The sequence below is a fragment of the Magallana gigas genome, chromosome 1 (assembly GCF_963853765.1).
Source record: "Magallana gigas chromosome 1, xbMagGiga1.1, whole genome shotgun sequence".
In the NCBI taxonomy this organism is placed as follows: Eukaryota; Metazoa; Mollusca; class Bivalvia; order Ostreida; family Ostreidae; genus Magallana; species Magallana gigas.
In genome coordinates this window covers 66805369-66818879 of record NC_088853.1, presented here as the reverse complement: position 1 = coordinate 66818879, position 13511 = coordinate 66805369, and the positions used below count along the sequence as shown (strand labels likewise).

The 13511-nt window shown below is 32.0% G+C and overlaps 1 protein-coding gene across 1 annotated transcript in view; it reads right to left on the bottom strand.

The window, feature by feature from the left end:
* The window catches only part of LOC109618231 (scavenger receptor class F member 1-like), a 248321-nt gene that overhangs the window by 221694 nt on the left and 13116 nt on the right, over window positions 1-13511 (bottom strand). The gene's annotated exons all lie outside the window — the stretch shown is intronic.

Here is a 13511-nt window from a genome sequence, read left to right as displayed (position 1 = left end):
AGTGCAAGGGCATACACTTGATCAAATATATTTAAAATTTCCAAGTCTTACCATTGTATCCCCATTATATCAAAAAGTGCTGGGAGCTGTATGAAATAGCTACGCATTTGATATAAATAAGCGTTAATTGCGGGAAATCCCTGTAAATTGCTGTTCATACACTGTTTACATTGAATTTAATAATTGTTCTTACTTGAATATTTTAAGCTCCCAGCACTTTTCGAAATTTTGAAGGTTCATTTTACAAGTTAGAAACAGAAATAACGATATTTGTTTATCTTATGCCCTTGCACTTTGCATTTTTTCGTATTATTCCTGGTTCATCTATTTTTAGCAGTATCACGTGACAGGGTATTCCCAAGAGACTCAAAAATTGCTCATGCGATAACAAATTATTTAATTTGTATAATCGATAAAATATCACTTTGTTTAACAATTTTTTGGAGTAGAATACCAAGATTGTTCAAAGGCTAACATTTCATGTGATAAATATCGCTATTTTTTTAAGGACGCCCTTAACATAGCTGAGATTACACTGAAATACTTTTTAATAAATTTGATGACTGAAAATGTATAATATTAACAAATATTTTGAGAAATATATAAGTATATATTAATATGTTTTTAAATTAAAATTCATATGTCTTGATAATCTCCATTTGGCGTGGTTGTTTTTATATCTAAAGACTTGTAAAAACTATTATTTCTAAAAATATGTAAACGTAATTGTTACATGTACTTTAAACTTCCTTAGAAAGGCGTAAAATAGCCCTGCTTGTTGATATTATAACACGGTGATTTTGTAATTGGTTGTTTGATTGTGTCCATAGACACAGAAATATTTAATTAACCCCGTGTTAGAAAGTTTCTGTGATTTTTGTAGACAATCACTTAATTTAAATAGTTCTTCATGAAGTCCATTCTGTACACATTTTTTGAGAATGAAGAAACATGGTTTAGTTTTGAAATCCATGAAAACTCAAAATTTCTTTTACACATATGATTGTCGTTTTTTATTCAATTAAACTAAAATTGAAATGTTATTAACTAAATTATTTTTCTTAGGTTGCTTTGGGTCTCAACCAATCAATTATCGAAGCATATAGATTGATTTCAGTCGTGTCACTTTCTTCAGAGCTATAAATTGCATTACATTTTTGTAAGAAATAGAGGGAATCATACTCGGTAGATGTAAATATATATTTATATATATATCCATCCACCAAGTATGATTTCCTCTATTTCCTAAGGAAATTGATTGTAATAGCCCTGTACAAACTGACAGGACTGAAATCTTTACGCCCCGTTTTATCTTTAATTAAAACCTTCAGCAATCAGAAAAATTACGGTCTGCACGAAATATTCATGATGTCAAACTCGAATTCCCATAGGAGACGATTTGACTGTTTCTTTTAGCTAATGACCTGATGCACTTTAACAGTAATTTAGTTAATTTCTCTTACTAGTGCTTTTTAGAATCAATTTGTTAATTTGTTAAAAGGAAGATGTAAATATAAACAATAAAATATTTTCTTTAATGGTTTTTGCGGGTTCATACCCCATATCCCAATCACTAAAGAAAGCATTTTAATGTTTAAATTATATTTACATTGTCGACGTAAAATAATAACTTCCATCTGTCAACAAATTATAAATACTATCAAAACAATGAAAAATGAGATTTTCATTAAGATTTAATGTAAATGTTAAAAACTCTCAAGGTAAATGATAATAAAAACAACACTAGATTCGATCTCGTTGCGAGCAACGAGTGGTCTTCCGTCCAATTTTTGAATAGATAAGATTAAACTTATCAATTCAAAGATAAAATCGTAGATCTAAGCGAAAAAAAGAGAAAAAAAATTTGCGGCACTCGAGGCTTGAACCCGGGTCGCCTGGGCCATGTCCACGACTATAACGACTGAGCTACTCGGACTCCGCTTCAGAACTTCGACGCTTAATTTCTCGAGAATGCCTTGATCGGTTTCAAAACTAATTACATATCCTTAATCAGTAAAAGGGTCACTATAAGGAGTTAAAATTTCAAAAAAAAAATATTAAAAAATAAAGAAGTCGAAAAATTCAATTTTTCAAATTTCCTTCCGGTGACGACCGGAAGTAACGGCGGATATTCTCTTGACCGCGGTGCACCCGAAAAACGCTAGATCTATCATCTCTGAAAATTTCAGCATTTTATCTTTACTCGTTTTTGAGAAACCCGACCAACGAAATTGAATTTTTAAAATCGTAAACGGACGATAACTTTTGACCGGAAGTGTTTTTTCAAAAATGAAAAAAAATGTTTCAGCTTTAGATAAAAACACGTTTGTATTGAAAATTTGAGCGAAATCGATCCAGCCATCTCTGAGAAATCGTCTGCACAAAATCGGTAAGAAAAAAAAAGAATAATAATAATAACTAGAGCAAAGCTCGTTGCAAAGCAACGAGTGGGTCTTCCGTTAATGTCGGAAGTAAAGCTGGAAGTTCCTGTAAGAAGCAGAGCTCTTAAACCAATAACAAAAGTAACTAAAATAAAAAGATGAAAAAAATTGAATTATTCCTGGTACGACTTAACAAAACCCGAATGATTTTAAGTACGATTTAACAAAAACCTTTTTGATTTCAGAACGACTTAACAAAAAAATCCGAATAGTTTTCAGTACGACTTAACAATTATTTTTGGTACGAGTTATTTTACTATAAACATTACGCTATTTTTTAAACCAAGGAAGCGGAAAGAAAATTTCCGGCAAAATCAATTTTTAAACCCCGATATCTCTGTTATACATCGTCTTATTTTACAACAGATTTCAGTTTTTAATTAAGCTTAATAAAAGCTGCTTTGTTGCTTTATAATAAATATCAAATTATTGGTCAGAAAAGAGTTATCATAAAAGGACTTAGTAGCCCTTGTACCCCCTTATTTGTGGGGCTAGCCCCTTTTTCTTGATATCAAATAAAAGTTCTCGCTAAAATAAACATATTTTGTTCTACAAGTGTTCATGAATTGTAAACCGTTCTCGAGATATCTGTACGAATGTGTTTTAGGGGCCGACCCTTTAACTCCTAAATGGGGTCATAAACAAAAACATTTAAGGTAGCATATTGTAAAGAACACCCTTTAAAGCAACTTTTGTTCTACATTGCTTTTAAAAATATTTCTCCTTTTTCAGATATTAATGATCATAGTTTTGAACTTCTGGCCCCTTCAAACCCCTTATTACGTGACATATCACTTAAGTATGATACTGTATAGATAAACAGCTGTACAATGAACATTTTTGCTTATATAATTGATAACAAATTATTGTTCAGTAAAGAGTTATTGTGAGAAGACTTTAGAGCCCCCTTGGCCCCTAATTTGAAGGGTCAGCCCCTATTTTTTGATATCAAAGTAAAGCTCGTGAAAATTGAAACAACTTTTGCATTACATGTTTTAACAAATTATGTGCACATCGAAAGGTATTACAGAAAATGTGCAAAAATTTCGTGGAGAAATTTGGTGCTTATTTTCAGGTTCAGGCGAGTTTCGAGGCCTTGAGCAATTTTCATAATTGGAAGCAAGGGGGTACATCTACAGACATTCATCTACAACCCCTGAAAATTTCAAGCTTGTATCTTGATTAGTTTCGGAGGAGATGCGTGGACAAAATGACCCTTAAAAATTTACAAAATCGTCTATATCTGAATCCGGAAGTGACGTCATCATGCAAAAATTTAATAATATGTAGCGACGATGATGTTCTATCACTCCTAAAAATTTCGTGCAAATCGGTTGGGTAGTTTTTGAGAAATAACGCTCCAAAAAAGTCAGAAAAAGAAACTAGAGCAAAGCTCGTTGCAAAGCAACGAGTGGGTCTTCCGTTCATGTCGGAAGTAAAGCTGGGAGTTCCTGTAAGAAGCAGAGCTCTTAAACCAATAACAAGAGAAACTAAAATAAAAAGATGAAAAAATCGAATCATTCCTGGTATGACTTAACAAAATCCGAAAGATTTTAAGTACGACTTAACAAAAACTTTTCCGATTTCAAGAACGACTGAACAAAAAAATCCGAATGTGTTACAGTACGACTTAACAATTAATTTTTAGGTACAAGTTACTTTAACCAAGAACTTGATACTACTTTCTTAACCAAAAAAGCGGAATCGAAATTTCCGGAAAAATCAATTTTTAAAGCCAAATTTCTCTGTAATGCATCGTCCGATTTTTAAACAGTTTTCAGTGTTAGGTTCAGCTGAAAAAGCTCTACAAAACACATATTCGTTTTTTATTTGATAAAAAAATTCAATTTTTCGAAAAATTAAAATCACTTCCGGTTTCTACCGGAAGTGACAAAAAATTTTTTTTGTAAAAATGCCATAAGTAAATCCGCAGATTTACAATCACAGAAAATTTCACAGAAAAGTCTTTATAAATAACCGTTTACGAGAAAAGTCCTGGACAAAATCACTTTTTGAAAATTTTTAAAATGACGTAACTAGAAAACGGAAGTGACTTAATGACTGAAATTTTAGAAGCTTCAAGGGACAAGTATTCAACATAATCCCTGAAAATTTCTTGCAAATTGGTTGAATAGTTTTTGAGATATAAAGCAAAAAAGAAGTCAGAAGGAAAAACAAGAAGAATAATAATAATAAAACTAGAGCAAAGCTCGTTGCAACGAGTGGGTCTTCCGTTAATGACGGAAGTAAAGCTGGAAGTTCCTGTAAGAAGCAGAGCTCTTAAACCGATAACAAGAGTAACTAAAATAAAAAGATGAAAAAATCGAATTATTCCTGGTACGACTTAACAAAATCCGAATAATTTTAAGTACGACTTAACAAAAACCTTTCCGATTTCAAGAACGACTTAACAAAAAAAAATCCGAATGTGTTCAAGTACGACTTAACAATTATTTTTCGTACGAGTTAATTTTACTTTTAACATTATGCTATTTTTTAAATCAAGGACGCGGAATCAAAATTTCCGGAAAAATCAATTTTTAAACCCGGATATCTTTTTAATGCATCGTCCGATTTAAAAACGGCTTTCAGTCTTAGATTCAGCTTAATAAGCTCTACAAAACACATATTCATTTTTGATTTGATCAGAAAATTCATTTTTTCGAAAAATTTATTTCACTTCCGGTTTTGACCGGAAGTGACAGATTTTAATTTCGAGCCTTATTACAGAGGTAAATCGACCAAATCATAAGCATTGAAAATTTCAAGCCTCTATCTTAAAGCGTTTTTGAGAAACGCCGCGGACAAAATGACTTTTTGAAAATTTTAAAAATGACGTAACGTTAAAACGGAAGTGACGTTTTCAACGAAACTTCATTAACTTTGAGGTATTATAATTGCACATAATCTCTGAAAGTTTCATAAAAATCGGTTGTAAACTGTTTGAGTTATAAAGCCGAAAAGGAGTCAGAAAAAAAAATAAAAAGAATAATAATAATAACTAGAGCAAAGCTCGTTGCAAAGCAACGAGTGGGTCTTCCGTTATTGTCGGAAGCAAAGCTGGAAGTTCCTGTAAGAAGCAGAGCTCTTAAACTAATACGAGAGTAACTAAAATAAAAAGATGAAAAATAATCGAATTATTCCTGGTACGACTTAACCAAATACGAATGATTTTAAGTACGACTTAACAAAAACCTTTCCGATTTCAAGAACGACTTATCAAAAAAATCCGAATGTGATACAGTACGACTTAACAATTATTTTATGTACGAGTTAATTTTACTTTAAACATTACGCTATTTTTTAAACCAAGGACGCGGAAACAAAATTTCCGGAAAAATCAATTTTTAAACCCCGATATCTCATTAATGCATCGTCCGATTTTAAAACGGCTTTCAGTGTTAGATTCAGCTTAATAAGCTCTACAAAACACATATTCATTTTTGATTTGATCAGAAAATTCATTTTTTCGAAAAATTTGTTTTACTTCCGGTTTCGACCGGAAGTGACAGATTTTCATTTCCAGCCTTATTACAGAGGTAAATCGATTAAATTATCACCATTGAAAATTCCAAGCCTCTATCTTAAAGCGTTTTTGAGAAAAGTCCGGGACAAAATGACTTTTTGAAATTTTAAAAAATGACGTCACGTCAAATCGGAGGTGACGTTCTCTTTAAAACTTTTATATTTTTGAGGGACGTCAACTTGCAAAAATCTCTGAAAATTTCATCAAAATCAGTTAAAAACCTTTTGAGTTATGAGGCAAAAAAGGAGTCAGAAGAAAAGAAAAAGAATAATAATAATAACTAGAGCAAAGCTCGTTGCAAAGCAACGAGTGGGTCTTCCTTTAATGCCCGAAGTAAAGCTGGAAGTTCCTGTAAGAGGTAGAGCTCTTAAACCAATAACAAGAGTAGCTAAAATAAAAAGATGAAAAAAATCGAATTATTCCTGGTACGACTTAACAAAATCCGATTGATTTTAGGTACGACTTAACGAAAACCTTTCCGATTTCAAGAACGACTTAACAAAAAAATTAGAATGTGTTCAAGTACGACTTAACAATTATTTTTGGTACGAGTTAACTTTACTTTGAACATTACGCTATTTTTTAAACCAAGGACGCGGAATCAAAATTTCCGGAAAAATCAATTTTTAAACCCCGATATCTCTGTAATGCATCGTCCGATTTTAAAACGGCTTTCAGTGTTAGATTCAGCTTAATAAGCTCTACAAAACACATATTCGTTTTTGATTTGATCAGAAAATTCATTTTTTCGAAAAATTTGTTTCACTTCCGGTTTCGACCGGAAGTGACAGATTTTCATTTCGAGCCTTATTACAGAGGTAAATCGATTAAATCATAACCATTGAAAATTTCAAGTCTCTATCTAAAAGCGTTTTTGAGAAACGCCGCGGACAAAATGACTTTTTTAAAATTTTAAAAATGACGTTACGTAAAAACGGAAGTGACGTTGTTAGGAAAACTTTAACATCTTTGAGGGACAATAGTGTCACATTATCTCTGAAAGTTTCATCAAAATCGGTTGGAAACTTTTTGAGTTATAAAGCCGAGAAGGAGTCAGAAAAAAAAAGAAAAAGTATAATAACTAGAGCAAAGCTCGTTGCAAAGCAACGAGTGGGTCTTCCTTTAATGTCCGAAGTGAAGCTGGAAGTTCCTGTAAGAAGCAGAGCTCTTAAACCAACGACAACAGTAACTAAAATAAAAAGATGAAAAAATCGAATTATTCCTGGTACGACTTAACAAAAACCGAATAATTGTACGTACGACTTAACAAAAACCTTTCCGATTTCAAGAACGACTTAACAAAAAAAATCCAAATGTGTTACAGTACGACTTTACAATTAATTTTTAGGTACAAGTTAATTTAACCAAGAACTTTATACTAATTTCTTAACCAAAAACGCGGAATCAAAATTTCCGGAAAAATCATTTTTTGAACTCGTATATCTCTGTAATGCATCGTCCGATTTTAAAACGGCTTTCAGTGTTAGATTCAGCTTAATAAGCTCTATAAAACACATATTCATTTTTGATTTGATCAGAAAATTTATTTTTTCGAAAAATTAGATTCCCTTCCGGTTTCGACCGGAAGTGACAGATTTTCATTTCCGGCCTTATTACAGAGGTAAATCGATTAAATCATAACCATTGAAAATTTCAAGCCTCTATCTTAAAGCGTTTTTCAGAAACGCCGCGGACAAAATGACTTTTTGAAAATTTTAAAAATGACGTAACGTAAAAACGGAAGTGATGTTTTCAAAGAAACTTCACAAACTTTGAGGTATTATAGTTGCACACAACCTCTAAAAATTTCATCAAAATCGGTTGTAAACTTTTTGAGTTATAAAGCCGAAAAGGAGTCAGAAAAAAAAATAAAAAGAATAATAATAACTAGAGCAAAGCTCGTTGCAAAGCAACGAGTGGGTCTTCCGTTAATGTCGGAAGTAAAGCTGGAAGTTCCTGTAAGAAGTAGAGCTCTTAAACCAATAATAAGAGTACCTTAAATAAAAAGATGAAAAAATCGAATTATTCCTGGTACGACTTAACAAAAACCGAATAATTTTACGTACGACTTAACAAAAACCTTTCCGATTTCAAGAACGACTTAACAAAAAAAATCCGAATGTGTTACAGAACGTCTTAACAATTGATTTTTAGGTACAAGTTAATTTAACCAAGAACTTGATACTAATTTCTTAACCAAAAACGCGGAATCAAAATTTCCGGAAAAATCATTTTTTGAACTCGTATATCTCTGTAATGCATCGTCCGATTTTAAAACGGCTTTCAGTGTTAGATTCAGCTTAATAAGCTCTATAAAACACATATTCATTTTTGATTTGATCAGAAAATTTATTTTTTCGAAAAATTTGATTCCCTTCCGGTTTCGACCGGAAGTGACAGATTTTCATTTCCAGCCTTATTACAGATGTAAATCGATTAAATCATAACCATTGAAAATTTCAAGCCTCTATCTTAAAGCGTTTTTGAGAAACGCCACGGACAAAATGACTTTTTGAAAATTTTAAAAATGACGTAACGTAAAAACGGAAGTGACGTTGTCAAGGAAACTTTGATATCTTTGAGGGATAATAGTTTCACATTATCTCTGAAAATTTCATCAAAATCGATTGGAAACTTTTTGAGCTATAAAGCCGAGAAGGAGTCAGAAAAAAAAAGAAAAAGTATAATAATAATAAAAAGAAACCGAAGAATAACAAGAGGGTCTTCCGTTGAAAACGGAAGACCCTAATAACTAGAGCAAAGCTCGTTGCAAAGCAACGAGTGGGTCTTCCGTTAATGTCGGAAGTAAAGCTGGAAGTTCCTGTAAGATGCACATCTCTTAAACTAATAACAAGAGTAACTAAAATAAAAAGATGAAAAAAATCGAATTATTCCTGGTATGACTTAACAAAATACGAATGATTTTAAGTACGACTTAACAAAATCCTTTCTGATTTCAAGAACGACTTAACAAAAAAAATCCGAATGTGTCCAAGTACGACTTAACAATTATTTTTGGTACGAGTTAATATTACTTTGAACATTACGCTATTTTTTAAACCAAGGACGCGGAATCAAAATTTCCGGAAAAATCAATTTTTAAACCCCGATATCTCTGTAATGCATCGTCCGATTTTAAAACGGCTTTCAGTGTTAGATTCAGCTTAATAAGCTCTACAAATCACATATACATTTTTGATTAAATCAGAAAATTAATTTTTTCGAAAAATTTGTTTTACTTCCGGTTTCGACCGGAAGTGATAGATTTTCATTTCCAGCCTTATTACAAAGGTACATCGATCAAATCATAACCATTGAAAATTTCAAGCCTCTATCTTAAAGCGTTTTTGAGAAAAGTCCGGGACAAAATGACTTTTTGAAATTTTTAAAAATGACGTCACGTCAAAACGGAGGTGACGTTCTCTTTAAAACTTTTACATTTTTGAGGGACGCCAACTTGCAAAAATCTCTGAAAATTTCATGAAAATCGGTTAAAAACCTTTTGAATTATGAGGCAAAAAAGGAGTCAGAAGAAAAGAAAAAGAATAATAATCATAACTAGAGCAAAGCTCGTTGCAAAGCAACGAGTGGGTCTTCCGTTAATGTCGGAAGTAAAGCTGAAAGTTCCTGTAAGAAGCAGAGCTCTTAAACCAACAACAATAATAACTAAAATAAAAAGATGAAAAAAATCGAATTATTCCTGGTACGACTTAACAAAATACGAATGATTTAAAGTACGACTTAACAAAAACTTTTTCGATCTCAAGAACGACTTAACAAAAAAAATCCGAATGTGTTAAAGTACGACTTAACAATTATTTTTGGTACGAGTTAATTTTACTTTGAACATTACGCTATTTTTTAAACCAAGGACGCGGAATCAAAATTTCCGGAAAAATCAATTTTTAAACCCCAATATCTCTGTAATGCATTGTCCGATTTTTAAAAGGCTTTCAGTGTTAGATTCAGTTTAATAAGCTCTACAAAACACATATTCATTTTTGATTTGATCAGAAAATTCATTTTTTCGAAAAATTTGTTTCACTTCCGGTTTCGACCGGAAGTAACAGATTTTCATTTCCAGCCTTATTACAGAGGTAAATCGACCAAATCATAACCATTGAAAATTTCAGGCCTCTATCTTAAAACGTTTTTGAGAAACGCCGCGGACAAAATGACTTTTTTAAAATTTTAAAAATGACGTTACGTCAAAACGGAAGTGACGTTGTCAAGGAAACTTTAACATCTTTGAGCTATAATAGTTTTACATTATCTCTGAAAGTTTCATTAAAATCGTTAAAAAACTTTTGGAGTTATAAAGCCGAGAAGGAGTCAGAAAAAAAAAGAAAAAGTATAATAACTAGAGCAAAGCTCGTTGCAAAGCAACGAGTGGGTCTTCCGTTAATGTCGGAAGTAAAGCTGGAAGTTCCTGTAAGAAGCAGAGCTCTTAAACCAATAACAAGAGTACCTTAAATAAAAAGATGAAAAAATCGAATTATTCCTGGTACGACTTAACAAAAACCGAATAATTTTACGTACGACTAAACAAAAACCTTTCCGATTTCAAGAACGACTTAACAAAAAAAATCCGAATGTGTTACAGTACGACTTAACAATTAATTTTTAGGTACAAGTTAATTTAACCAAGAACTTGATACTAATTTCTTAACCAAAAACGTGGAATCAAAATTTCCGGAAAAATCATTTTTTGAACTCGTATATCTCTGTAATGCATCGTCCGATTTTAAAACGGCTTTCAGTGTTAGACTCAGCTTAATAAGCTCTATAAAACACATATTCATTTTTGATTTGATCAGAAAATTCATTTTTTCGAAAAATTCGATACCCTTCCGGTTTCGACCGGAAGTGACCGATTTTCATTTCCAGCCTTATTACAGAGGTAAATCGATTAAATCATAACCATTGAAAATTTCAAGCCTCTATCTTGAAGCGTTTTTTAGAAACGCCGCGGACAAAATGACTTTTTGAAAATTTTAAAAAAGACGTAACGTAAAAACGGAAGTGACGTTTTCAAAGAAACTTTACAAACTTTGAGGTATTATAGTTGCACACAACCTCTGAAAATTTCATTAAAATCGGTTGTAAACTTTTTGAGTTATAAAGCCGAAAAGGAGTCAGAAAAAAAAATAAAAAGAATAATAATAACTAGAGCAAAGCTCGTTGCAAAGCAACGAGTGGGTCTTCCGTTAATGTCGGAAGTAAAGCTGGAAGTTCCTGTAAGAAGAAGAGCTCTTAAACCAATAACAAGAGTAACAAAAATAAAAAAATGAAAAAATCGAATTATTCCTGGTACGACTTAACAAAGTCCGAATGATTTTAAGTACGACTTAACAAAAACCTTTCTGATTTCAAGAAAGACTTAACAAAAAAAAATTCGAATGTGTTCAAGTACGACTTAGCAATTATTTTGGTACGAGTTAATTTTACTTTAAACATTACGCTATTTTTTAAACCAAGGTCGTGGAATCAAAATTTCCGGAAAAATCAATTTTTAAACCCCGATATCTCTGTAATGCATCGTCCGATTTTAAAACGGATTTCAGTGTTAGATTCAACTTGATAAGCTCTACAAAACACATATTCATTTTTTATTTGATCAGAAAATTCTTTTTTTCGAAAAATTTGTTTCACTTCCGGTTTCGACCGGAAGTGACAGATTTTCATTTCGAGCCTTATTACAGAGGTAAATCGACCAAATCATAACCATTAAAGATTTCAAGCCTCTATCTTAAAGCGTTTTTGAGAAACGCCGCGGACAAAATGACTTTTTGGAAATTTTAAAAATGACGTAACGTAAAGACAGAAGTGACGTTTTCAAAGAAAGTTCAGAAACTTTGAGGTATTATAGTTGCACATAATCTCTGAAAATTTCATCAAAATCGGTTGTAAACTTTTTGAGTTATAAAGCCGAAAAGGAGTCAGAAAAAAAAAGAAAAAGAATAATAATAATAATAGAAAGAAACCGAAGAATAACAAGAGGGTCTTCCGTTGAAAACGGAAGACCCTAATAATAGAAAGAAACCGAAGAATAACAAGAGGGTCTTCCGTTTAAAACGGAAGACCCTAATAAAAAGAAACCGAAGAATAACAAGAGGGTCTTCCGTTGAAAACGGAAGACCCTAACTAGACACGATCTCGTTGCGAGCAACGAGGAGGTCTTCCGTGCGATTTTTTGAAGGTTATATGACCTTGACTTTGATATTTGACCCTGTATCTCCTTATCGGTGCAACAATAAAAAAAATTTGATGGTTGAATTTTGTTAGGAACATCATTCTCAGCATTTTATTCTATATTGATTTTAAAAAATGATGCTTTTTAAAATATTTGTTCTGTTTGAGGTACGTTATCAACGTTTTGTACTTCTGGCCCCTTAAAACCCATTAAAAACCCCTTAATACGGAGCACATGATAAAATAATTATAATATATTGTTAAATAAATGTGAGATGAACATTATTGCTTCCTAAATATATAACAAAATATTTTTCAGTAAAGTGCTATGAAAGATAGACTTTAGAGCCCTTTTGGTCCCTAAATTGAAGGACCAGCCCCTTTTTCTTGGCATCATACGAAAGTTCTTTTGATATTAAACATATTTTGTTCAACAAGTGTTTAGAAATTCTTTGCCGTTTTTGAGCTATCTGGGATAGGACGTTTTAGGGGCCGACCCCTTATCTCCTTATTGGGGCCATATAACGAAACTTTTATAATTGAATATTGTTTAAAACATCATTCTAAGCATCTTTTATTCTATATTGCTTTTCAAAATATTTGTCCTTTTTGAGATATATTCGATCGAAGTTTTGGACTTCTGGCCCCTTAAAACCCCTGATAACGTAACACATGATAAAAATTATCTAATGTATAGTTTTATTAGTGAAAGATGAACATTTTTGCTTCTTAAACATATTACAAAATATTTTTCAGTAAAGTGCTATGAAAGAAAGACTTTAGAGCCCTTTTGTTCCCTAAATTGAAGGGCCAGCCCCTTTTTCTTGGCATCATACGAAAGTTCTTTTGATATTAAACATATTTTGTTCAACAAGTGTATAGAAATTCTTTGCCGTTTTTGAGCTATCTGGGAAAGGACGTTTTAGGGGCCGACCCCTAATCTCCTTATTGGGGCCAGATAACGAAACTTTTATAATTGAATATTGTTTAAAACATCATTCTAAGCATCTTTTATTAGGGTCTTCCGTTTTCAACGGAAGACCCTCTTGTTATTCTTCGGTTTCTTTTTATTATTATTATACTTTTTCTTTTTTTTTCTGACTCCTTCTCCGCTTTATAACTCAAAAAGTTCCCAACCGATTTTGATGAAATTTTCAGAGATAATGTGAAACTATTATCCCTGAAAGATGTTAAAGTTTTCTTTACAACATCACTTCCGTTTTTACGTTACGTCATTTTTAAAATTTTCAAAAAGTCATTTTGTCCGCGGCGTTTCTCAAAAACGCTTTAAGATAGAGGTTTGAAATTTTCAATGATTATGATTTGGTCGATTTACCTCTGTAATAAGGCTC